Below are 11,617 nucleotides of genomic sequence, written 5' to 3' on the forward strand. Positions count from 1 at the left end.
TGCCAGGTTGCAGGCTTAAAAAGCATCCTTTTTTTCTCAGCAGCTGGAAAAAGAGCCAAGTTTTATTAGATATATTTCTCATAGGAATGACTCAAACCTTCTTCCACATGGGTTGAGGGCGCATCTTTCGCGCGAAAGAAGGATTAACCTTCATCCACAGAGCTTGCTTTTTTTTTTTCCCCTTCATTTGTAGTTTTGTGAGGCAGAAACTGCTTCCATGTTTAGCTTTAAGAGAATAGTGGTGCTTCCTTTTTTTTTTTTAAAGTGCCTCAGACTTGCAAAACATACTGTTATAATGTATATTGGGTTCATCTCCACCTCAGATGATTTCTAATTTCAAATACACATATTGGTTTTACCCTTTCATTTTTTCTGGGGGTGTAATCATGGTTTTGTATCGAGTCCTAGAAGTCCATGGTGCGTTCTCTATACATCAAGTCTTTCTGGTGAATGTAAAACTACTTAATATTTCTCTGCTGATTTTGTCTGCTGCATCCAAGAAGAGATATAGAGATAACTTGGGAGCCTTGTAATGGCGTAGTTGATGGTTCAATCCGCAAAAAAAAAAAAGAACAATCTACAGGAAAAAAAAGAACACCTCGTCCTCTTCGGTGCCCTTCTTCTTCTCTCGTTTAGAACACCTCGTCCTCTTCGGTGCCCTTCTTCTTCTCTCGTTTCTTGCATTTTTTGCTTTTGGTGCTTCTAGTATTTTGTGTTGATTTTTGGGGGTTTTTGCAGATCCCTTTCCTTTCTTGGTGATTGCAGGTGCTTCCGGGCCTTAAAAATTATAGGCATTTCCTTTCTCGTTTCTGAAGCAGCTTAGGGATTTAGAGAGGACATAGAGGAGTTCTTCTTCTATAATTCCTCCTCCTCCTTTACGGATCGTTCGCGATCATTTCTATTTCTTCTCCTCGGAATCGAATCCATGGCGCGGAAGTGGAAATCGGACGCGACGCGCCTCGACGAGGTCGATCGGACGCTCTACTCCATCTGCAGCGTGGCCAACTCTCCTTCTAGGTCGGCGATCGCCATGCCCTAGTTCCTCTCTCTCTCATCCTCATCAATCGACCGTTTCCAGGTTCATCTTTGCTTTATGGTCCCTTTAGATCGTTACTGGTTCCTGCTTTATGGTTCCTTTAGATCGTTACTGGTTCCTCATCATCTTTGCTTTATGGTTCCTTTAGACCGTTCCCATGAACTATCAGCTCTCCTTCCAGGCCGGCGAGCGCCATGCCCTGGTTCCCCTCTCTTTCCTTTTTTAATTTTTTTTAAAAAAATAGGTGGCTAATGCCGACGCTTATAAGCGTCGGCTTTGAGTCTTTTAGCGACGTTTTTAAGCGTCGCTAAAAAGCGTCGTTAAAAACTTACCTTTTACGACGCTTCCAAAAAGCATCGGAAAAAACTTTTCCTACTCAGGTATCACCGACGCTTCGACGACGCTTTTAATGGCGTCGGATGTATCTTTACCGACGCTTATAAGCGTCGGTAAAGGATACAAAAAACGCTGGGAAAGATCACTTTTTTTGTAGTGACAGCTGATGTTGAAAGCCAAAGGGCAACTGAGAACAAGGTAAGCTTTCCAGAGGAAAAAAAATTCTGAGAATAAGAAGAGGTTAGAATTTCCATTGGTACGTGAATGGTACTCTTTCATGAACATCCAAGAGAAAATGACAGATGAGAAAGTATGATGACTACATGTCTGGTCAGCTCTAGCCTTCTTAGATTTAGTCCAAATAAGAGGCACAAAAGCAGCAACCAGGGAATCTAAAAATAAATTAATACATTATTATCTCAATTACTGACAATTCCATGCTCAATAGGGCATTTCAAAGTCAGAATACCTCTCTTAGACTGGGCCTCATGTGAGGATCCGTGCGGACGTATGTTTAGTCCCACATCGGTTATTCGTTCGGTAGATCTTGAGTACTTATACAGAATCAAGCAATCCAAATAATACCTTCCGGCTAGCCATTTTGGGTGAGGATTTGGATCGTTATAAATGGTATCAGAGCGGACCCGGTCCATAGCCTATGTGGACTAGGGGATACTGCAGCATGGATCCATTAGGGCCGATCACGGGCCGATCGTGGTTTTTAAAATTAGATTTGAATGGATTTGAAACCTTAGCCTAATAAGGACATTAGGGCTTGAACGGGAGGAATATGTGAGGACTCGTGCGAGCGTGTGTTTAGTCCCACATCGGTTATTCGCTTGATAGATCTTGGGTATTTATACAGAATCAAGAAACCCAAATAATACCTTCCGGCTAGTCATTTTGGGTGAGGTCCTGGGTCGTTATACCTCATCACCAACATAAGCATCTTTTTGTCTCATCCCAACCATCGGGCCGGCCAACAATACTTGGAAAAACAGCTCGGGGGGCATCATCTCCAGCAAATCCAGCCTATTGCAAAGAAGGATTCAAGGTATTTACACTATGTGAAAACAATAGATGCATCTTCCTCCATTCTTTCCTAAATGTCAGCCCTACAATATGACAGCAAACATATTTCTCACCTTCACCATCCCTGTTCCATTGTTATAGACAAGGGGTTGAATGTCCTCGGCATCAGCCATACTTTACGTTAAACCTGCACACGGCCTATTCATTAGAAGGTTAGAAGTTATATAATGCTGGAACACTCAGAGCTGGTATGGTGGAAAGGTGGAAAGCTAGCGCCAAGAAAGTGGGATGCAAAGAAAGTTCTTGATACTGGACGACAGGAAATTATGAAGTAGAAGAATATCATAAATTCATATGAATAAAATAAAACTCCAAGAATCATTTCCAGATGTTGTGCAATCATTATGATACTTATCTTTGAGCAGCAGTTATTTTGTCTGAATCAAATGAATGGGAATGAACCTTCACCATTTTCTCAATATTCCATCTTTGCAAGATAATAGGAATATGACACAGAAATCCAAAGAACAACAAATGAACATTGCGAGTGACACAAGCTGGATAATATACATTTCACAATTGTTATCAAGCTTTATATTAAGCTGAGAATTAAGTTTTTCATTTCTTCGATATTCAAATAATGTACCAGCTCTTATCAAGCATAAAGGCATGCCACTTTGGAACTATGCATGAATAATGATGAATTACATAAAGAAAACAGCTACCGAACTTTTCAAACACCACCCAGAAGCAGATCATGCTCATGCGAACCAAACGGAAGTTGACAAAACATTCAGAGCTATGTTATCTTATTTTATTTTTTAGATCAGAACACGCAAAGCTCGAATGACAACAAAAAAAATGGAAACAGCAACTTCAAAAGAGTGCATCTTTGCACATCTAGATTAAAATCCAGAATTACTAGGAATAGTGAGGTCATTGTGTTATTTTGGATTAAAAACATGCTCACTGGACGACTCTGCATTTTCCTTTTTGCAACATTTTGCTAATGAAGTGAGGAAATAGGTAGAGATACAAGTACCACAAGAATCCTAATTGATAGAACAAAATTGTAGCCTTATATTGGCCGATGCACGATGCTACAATGCAGCACGCCTATTTACACTCAATGAGCTTATCAATGACAGATCACATGACGGTAACACACCGATCAAATGTTTGGGTGAAAATTTTAAGCTTCCGAGGTATTTTTGATTAAGATATACAAGTTTTACATGGAGGATCACATAGCAGGGAAGATAAAAGAAGGCTAATAAAAGAAGGATAAAAGAAGATCTTGGCACCTTCTAGCATATCGAGCATGTTGTCCAGGCGGGGGATAGGGTAGTGGTACTTGATGGTGATTTTGTTGATAGCGTGGCTGTCGATGCACATCCTCTAGCTTCCATCCTTTTTGGGGGTCAGCAGCGCTGGTACCACGCAAGGGCTCATGCTTTCGCGAACTAGTCCTTTGTGGATCAAATCCTCCACTTGGTTCTGCAGGATCTCGTGCTCCTTGGGGCTCATCTGGTAGTGTCGAAGGTTTGGGAGGCTAGCACTAAGTATGAGATCGATTTGGTGCTGAATGTCTCGCATGGGAGGAAGGCCGTTAGGTAACTCCTCGGGCATCATGTCCTTGAGGTCTTGGAGTAGGGGGTGCACATCTCTTGGAAACTCCACCGGTTTGGCCTCCCCTCCTTTGATCACAAGGGCATAGATTTCTCCAGTGTTTTTTAGATCATTTTCAAAATTATTAGTAACTAGGCAGGGGTGGCCCAATGCATTTAGGGGCCTAAGGCGAACTCATTAAAAAAGGCCTTTTTTAAAAAATAATAAAAATTTTTTAATAAATGCAAAATAGAACCACCTATTTACCAACCATTTGAAGCTAGGGTAGAAACTTAGTTTTCTGATAAAAGCTTATGCCGTCACTAGTGTTGGCGCCATCCTCACTTCACACGAATCACACCTCAACTCCCACATACAGGCACAAAACGGAAAAATAACAGCAGTAGCAAGGACGATAATCTTCAATTAATAAGCTATCAGAGAAAATGCATACCTTATCCTCTGAAAGCTGAGGAAGATGTAGAAGAATTTCAAGTGGCTCTGTATCCGCCGCCATCACAACAAACTCGGAGATGCCCCTGTTCAGAGTCTTCGTCACTGTACAGTCAAAGAATTAAAACCCAAATATAGATGTTCAACCCATTTATTTTTCTATGAATAAACTTTCCCAGCAGCTACCCACCTCTCTGAGCTCTCTCTCCCGGGAGAACGAGTATTAAAATGCCCCACATGGGCTCTCCAAAGCAAAAAAATATTTCCGAACAAAACTATCAAGAAAGCTAAAGCTCGAACGATCTGAGGCTCTGAGCTATACTCCGAACACATCAGCTTTCCATTTTCCAACGAGACCAGATCTAAATCCACGGAGAGATCTTCCATTTCCAATATGTAATAGGATTAGGGATTTAGGATTTATGGTATAGAGTGGACTCACGATGAAGGTGAACACAGTGCGGTGAAGCACAGAAGTAGAAGAGGAGGACGATGAGGTGAGGACTAGCCACGGTCGGCAGTACTTCTTGTAAGTTGGAACCCCGGCGGCCGGCCGGAGATGACCTCGCCTGCTCGCTGGCGCCCTTGTTGATCCCGACGAAGGCGAAGATGGTGAAGCAGAACTGCAGAAGAGGAGGACGATGAGGAGACAAGGAGCGGAGAAGGAAGATACATGAGAGTTGAAGAGGTAGAGCCAGAGGAGCCAGAGGCGTAGGTTTATAGCTTTTCACTGTGGCGATGGGATTGGGATGGGCGAACGGCGCCCTCTGACCCTCATTTTCCCACGTCTTGTTGAGGTAGCCGTTGCTCTGCGACTGCGCTTCACTCACTGTAGATTGTAGATACGAGTTTGGGCGGGGGCCTTCCTTTAGGCCGGGGCCTTAGGCGACCGCCTAGGTCGCCTAAGGCTTGGGCCGGCCTTGTAACTAGGAAGGATCGTCCCTCCACTTTGGAAGGCTTGGGACGAGTTCCTTCTTGCATAAGTCCAAGGACAATCTTATGCCCATTTTTGGTGAAGGCATAAGTATTGTCTCGACCCCTATGTATGGCGTTCATATCGAACTGCCAAGGTCTACCTAGTAGAATATGGCAGGCATTCATATCCACTATATCACATAATATCTCATCTTCATAATGTTTCCCAATAGAAAGGGAAACTCTACAGCGCAAAGTTACCTTGATTTCACCAATATCTTTAAGCCACCCGATTTTGTAGGGTGTCGGGTGCGTCTCTGTAGGGAGTTGGAGCTTCTCCACCATGGACTTGGGATCAATGTTTTCACTGCTTCCGCCATCGATGATGAGGTCGTACACCTTCTGGTTGATGGTGCACCTGATTCGGAAGATGCGATGCCGCTGGGAGTCAAGTTCCTAGCATGGTGCGTACATCAATTGTTGCACCACGAGGGAGAGAGCTTCCCCTTCATCCTCGTAGGTGATGGCCTCATTGTCATAGCCTTCCTTATCTAATGCATCGTCATGTCCCTCGTCAATGTCGTCGGCTTCGGTGAGATTGATCTTCACTCGTTTTGGGCATTGGTTGGATAGGTGCCCTGATTGATTGCACCGGTAGCATTTGGTTCCTCGCGATAGAGCATACATGTTGGTGGAAGGAACCCATATCGCGTTGTTTCCTCCGGTCAACTTGGATTGGTAATTGCCAGCCTCTTTGTTCACAACGGGTGAAGCCTCTCGAAGAGGAGATTTTCCTTTGTTCGGGGTGAGCTCGCTTGTTGAAGTGGTTGGGGCGCCTCGTCCGTAGGTGGGGCCCTTTTGAGTAGCTCGCTCCAACTGCTTTTCGGCCCTTGTAACTAGTTGGATTGCGTCGTGGAGACTGTAGACCGATTGGAGGTAGACCCTATCCTAGATAGGAAGTCGTAGTCCACCCACGAACCGAGCAACTTGTTGTGCTTCTGTCTCCTCCAAGTTGTTACGAGTAGAGAGCCTGTAGAACTCGGCGGTGTAGTCATTGACAGATCCTGATCCTTGTTGGCAATTTTGATATTTCTAGAAAAGGACTTGGTCATAGTCAAGGGGAAGAAATCAGGCTCGCGGCATCTTTTTCATTCGTGGCCAGGAACGTATGGATCCTTTGCCTTGTCACGTGTGGGAGATTTGTAGTTGCTCCCACCATGCCGAAGCACCTCCTTTAAGCTTGTAAACTACAAGCTTGACCTTCTTTTTCTTCGGGGTCTCCATGTAGTCGAAGAAGCATTCGACCTCGGCAAGCCAATCGAGGAAGTCCTCGATGAGTAGATGGCCATTGAAGGGTGGGAGATCTACCTTCATGCAGTAGTTCCTCTCATTGCGGCCTCCATAGCGGTCACCACCTCCGTAAGGGTTGCCGCCACCATAGCGATTACCATCACCATAGTGGTTGCCTCCATCCCCAAAGTGGTTTTCACCACTGTAGGGATTGTGTAGGGGTTCCTCATCGCTAGAGGAGTCGTCGTAGGGTGTGCGCGGAAGAGGACGAGCCGCGAGCCTAGGGCGAAGTAGGCCAAGAGGAGGAAGGGGAGGTTCATCTCGTTCTCTGCGTCCAACATTAGGAGTTGGATCCTCGTGATGAACTTGTCTTCCGGTGTTAGGAGTAGGTGCTGGAGTACAGCTATCGTCATGGGTTTGGGCAAGTCTAAGGGCTTGGGTTATCATCACCAAAGCTTTCTGGAACTTCTCCAAGTCTTGTTGCATCTTTCATTGAGCCACACTAAGGAATCAACGGTTAGCACTCCTGGAGCACCGTCCGCGGAGTTAGAGCCCCCCGACCCGTTGGTGGCACCGGGCATTGGAGGGAGAGCGCCTTGCCACTTGACGTAGGGAAGCGGGTTGAGGCGAGCACGTCGCCTTCGAAGAAGGATGGAAGGGGAAGAGCAAGCTCGTTACTCTCTTGTGATCGCGCCAAAAGGGAACTTGTGGAACAATTTTTTTTACTCAAAACTTCAACGAATCCAATACAAGGGAGTGTGGCCTTTATATTATAAGGGCGAGCCACACATAAGTAGAAAGACAAAAAAATAAAGCAAAATTTTAGGGCAATAATTCTAAAAAATACTAAAAAGATTCAATGGGTTAATTGGTTTTTCCTTCTTTGGCTGAATTCTCCAAACTAGGTGCGGCTAAGATCGCAGGTAGGAGATTTGGAGTGGACGCCTTGGTTGGCCTTTCCTTCTTTGGCTGGATTCTCCAAACTAGGTGGGATTGAGATCACGGGTAGGAGATTTGGAGTGGATGCCTTGGTTGGCCTTTCCTTCTTTGGCTGGATTCTCCAAACTAGATGCGGATAAGATCGTAGGTAGGAGATTTGGAGGGGACGCCTGCGTCATGTGTGCAGGTTTAACGTAAAGTATGGCTGATGCCGAGGACATTCAACCCCTTGTCTGTGACAATGGAACAGGGATGGTGAAGGTGAGAAATATGTTTGATATCATATTGTAGGGCTGACATTTAGGAAAGAATGGAGGAAGTTGCATCTAATGTTCTCACGTAGTGTAAATACCTTGAATCCTTCATTGCAATAGGCTGGATTTGCTGGAGATGATGCCCCCCGAGCTGTTTTTCCAAGTATTGTTGGTCGGCCCCGCCACACTGATGTCATGGTTGGGAGGGGACAGAAATATGCCTATGTTGGTGACGAGGCCCAGTCCAAGAGAGGTATTCTGACTTTGAAATTGTCAGTAATTGGGATGATATGGAGAAGATCTGGCATCATACCTTCTACAATGAGCTCCGCGTAGCACCTGAAGAACATCCAGTTGTTCTCACAGAAGCCCCTCTGAACCCGAAGGCCAACAGGGAAAAGATGACACAAATAATGTTTGAGACGTTTAATGCTCCTGCCATGTATGTTGCCATTCAAGCTGTCCTCTCCCTTTACGCCAGTGGACGTACCACAGGTATGTTTAGTCATATGCTTTATTTGAATGTTATGTTATTGAATCTCCTCTGTTAAGGTACTTGGACGTAGGTTTCTTTTTTGTGTCTGCCAATTTTAATTTATTCTGTTTAGTTGTGATATATGATTATGTGGATTATCAAAGTCTTTTGAGCATCTGTATATGCTTTTACCCAAGAACTGGTCAAGATTGTTTACCAAAACAAAAAAAGAAAAAGCCCTAAGCATCAACATTTTTTCCTCTCTTTTGTTGTTGCTACCTTTGTCACCAAGACTTAATCGTATCGGTACTAGACCCATACCAGTTCCACGCTAGCACATTATCGATACAATATGGTACGAAATTTTTTCGACGTACCAAATGTCGGTATACCATCCATATTATGTACCATACCGAATTGGTATGGCATGGTACGCTCTGATGAAAATTTTGACTGAGAGGGGGTACTCCTTCATTACCACAGCCGAGCGGGAAATTGTTTCGTGACATTAAAGAGGAGCTTGCTTATGTAGCTCTTGATTACGAGCAAGAGCTCGAGACTTGTGACAACCCAGGATTTCACTCAAAATGGCTAGCCGGAAGTTACTATTTGGGTTCCCTGATCCTGTATAAATACCCAAGATCTACCCAGTGAATAACCGATGTGAGACTAAATACACGCCCGCACGGATCCTCACATACTTCCCCCGTTCAAGCCCTGACGTCCTCGTCAGGCTAAGGGTTCAAATCCATTCAAATCTAATCACAAACACCACGATTGGCTCATGGTTAGCCCCAATGGATCCATGCTGCAGTGTCCCCTAGTCCACATAAATTATGGGCCGGATCCGCTCTGACACCATTTGTAACAACTTAGGACCTCACCCAAAATAACTAGCCAGAAGTTACTATTTGGGTTCCTTGATCCTGTATAAATATCCAAGATCTACCCAGCGAATAACCGATGTGGGACTAAACACATGCCTGCATGGATCCTCACAAGACTGCCAAAAGCAGCTCGGCGGTTGAGAAAAGCTATGAGCTACCTGATGGCCAGGTCATCACCATTGGGGCCGAGCGCTTCAGGTGCCCTGAGATGCCCTTCCAGCCTGCTCTCGTTGGTATGGAAACCCCTGGTATCCACGAGACTACCTACAATTCTATAATGAAGTGCGACGTGGATATCAGGAAAGACTTGTATGGGAACATTGTGCTTAGTGGAGGGTCCATCATGTTCCTAGGCATTGCCGACCATATGAGCAAAGAGACCACTGCGCTTGCTCCTAGCAGCATGAAGATCAAGGTGGTGGCACCACCTGAATATAAGTATAGTGGCTGGGTTGGAGGTTCCATCTTGGCTTCTCTAAGCACATTCCAGGAGGTAAGCCATCATCATTTGTCTTCTCTCCCCCAATTTTAGATCTGCCTTGGTGCCTTATTTTCTTTCTCCTCTGATGATTCTATTTGCTTGCGGCTTTTTTTTTGAATGCATTGCAGATGTGGATATCGAAGCAGAGTATGATGAATCTGGACCAGCTATTGTTCACAGGAAGTGCTTCTAGACGTTCTTTCAGGCTAATTGGTTCTGCATCTTTATGTATCTGATGGTAGTAGATGCATCTGAGGTATGGTACGTCTTGTTGGTTGGTTAATTTTATGTTTGATTTTCTTTTCTTTTCTTTTGGCTTTTGACTCTTTTTCCTCACCTTGTCATATCGGATATGTGTATCTACGTATGCTAGATATGTACGTGTACAAGTAGTTTGGATTGAGCTACTCTGAAGGTCAATGCTTTGCTGAAATTTCTACAACGCTACTGCATCCTCCGTGATCATGTTTAGATTTGTTGTTGGGTTTATTTGTTGATCTCTTCGGTCTTCATCGTAGAAGAATTGTTTTTTTTGTTTTTTAACCCGCATTCTGACCATCAAAGCTGTTGGGGGAAAAACCCCAAGTCATACCGCCACGGAGGCGCTCGGCCAAAGAGCGCCGACCGGAAAGCGCTCGGCCAAAGAGCGCCCGACCAGGAAGATGCTCGGCCAAAGAGTGCCGACCGGAAAGGCGCTCGACCGAAGAGTGCCGACCAGCAGGGTGCTCGGCTAGAGAGCGCCGACCAGAGAGAGCGCCAAGAAGAGGCGTGTGGAGTGATTGATTAAAACCCTATTTGAATTTTGATGAGGCTCAAAGCATTTGAGTATATCTCTTGTTTTACTAATGAATTCAATTTAAGTGTTTCAGTGAAAATCTTGTCTAAGTGTCTCTAGACTTAGTTCATAATATTTTTGGATAAGTTAAGAAGTCAGCCTGAACCAAAGTCTGAGACTCGAGTCGACTCCAGAGTATCACGAGTCGACTCCAAGCGTATCAAGTTCACTAGCACGGGCTCGAGTCGACTCCGGATAAGTACGAGTCGACTCCGACTTAGAACAGACAGACGAACAGAAAGCATCAACTCAAACCTCGTCAGCCGAGTCGACTCCTGAAGTGCGCGAGTCGACTCCGACGTTCACCGAGTCGACTCTAGGCGTAGCAAGAGTCGACTCCAAGGAGCCACAGGCAGAAAAGTCAAGAGAGCAGTTTTCGGGTCTGAGATTCGAGTCGACTCCAGTGGAACGCGAGTCGACTCCGATGGTTGGCAAGTCGACTTCAAAGAAAGTGAGAGTCGACTCTTCAGAGGAACACAAGGAAAAAAGTCAGAGAACGTTTTTTCGAACTCTAAGATTCGAGTCGACTCCCGCAATACGCGAGTCGACTCCGAGACTCCGCGACCACAAAGAAGACAGAAGACTAATTTACTGTCTCTGAGATTCGAGTCGACTCCCAGACAGCTAGAGTCGACTCCAAGGCAGCTCTACATCAAAAAGACAGAAGACAGTGTTTCGGAAACTGAGAGCCGGTCGACTCCGGGGAAGTTCGAGTCGACTCCAAGACTGGACGAGGCAAAAGACAGAAGATAGGGAGTTCGGGCTCTGAGCGCCGAGTCGACTCCCAGGATTGTCGAGTCGACTCGAGTGTGGACAAATTCAAAAATAGATCCACGGACTCCATGGGATGAGCCGACTCCGAGAAAGCCAAGTCAGCTCCAGAAGTTGGCGAGTCGAACTCCAGGTCAAGACGAGTCGACTCCCAGTCTAAGAGGCACTTTAATTCAAATCCGGAAACAGTTGCGAGTCGACTCCAGAAAAGCTTGAGTCGACTCCTGCTACAGCCGAGTCGACTCCTGATCGCGCGAGTCGACTCCAACCCACCAACGGACATATTGTCAGGGTGTGCAGAGTGT

The 11,617-nt window shown here is 45.2% G+C and overlaps 1 long non-coding RNA gene and 1 pseudogene across 3 annotated transcripts; one reads left to right on the plus strand and one right to left on the minus strand.

Moving 5' to 3' along the window:
* Positions 1–2,104: 2,104 nt before the first annotated feature.
* LOC120104196 lies at positions 2,105–5,288 on the minus strand. 3 transcript variants are annotated; one of them, XR_005506656.1, is made up of 5 exons: positions 4,908–5,288; positions 4,656–4,827; positions 3,709–4,570; positions 2,518–2,602; positions 2,105–2,404 (listed from the first exon to the last, which is right to left on the minus strand). It is a non-coding gene; the product is annotated as an uncharacterized LOC120104196 (long non-coding RNA). The 3 variants fall into 3 exon arrangements; XR_005506655.1 differs by having other exon boundaries at positions 2,518–2,591; positions 4,656–5,286; XR_005506654.1 differs by having other exon boundaries at positions 4,656–5,286.
* A 2,480-nt stretch (positions 5,289–7,768) lies between these two features.
* On the plus strand, positions 7,769–9,899 carry LOC103720876 (annotated as a pseudogene).
* The last annotated feature ends 1,718 nt before the right edge of the window (positions 9,900–11,617 follow it).

Source organism: Phoenix dactylifera, chromosome 17 (assembly GCF_009389715.1).
Source record: "Phoenix dactylifera cultivar Barhee BC4 chromosome 17, palm_55x_up_171113_PBpolish2nd_filt_p, whole genome shotgun sequence".
Lineage (NCBI taxonomy): Eukaryota > Viridiplantae > Streptophyta > Magnoliopsida > Arecales > Arecaceae > Phoenix > Phoenix dactylifera.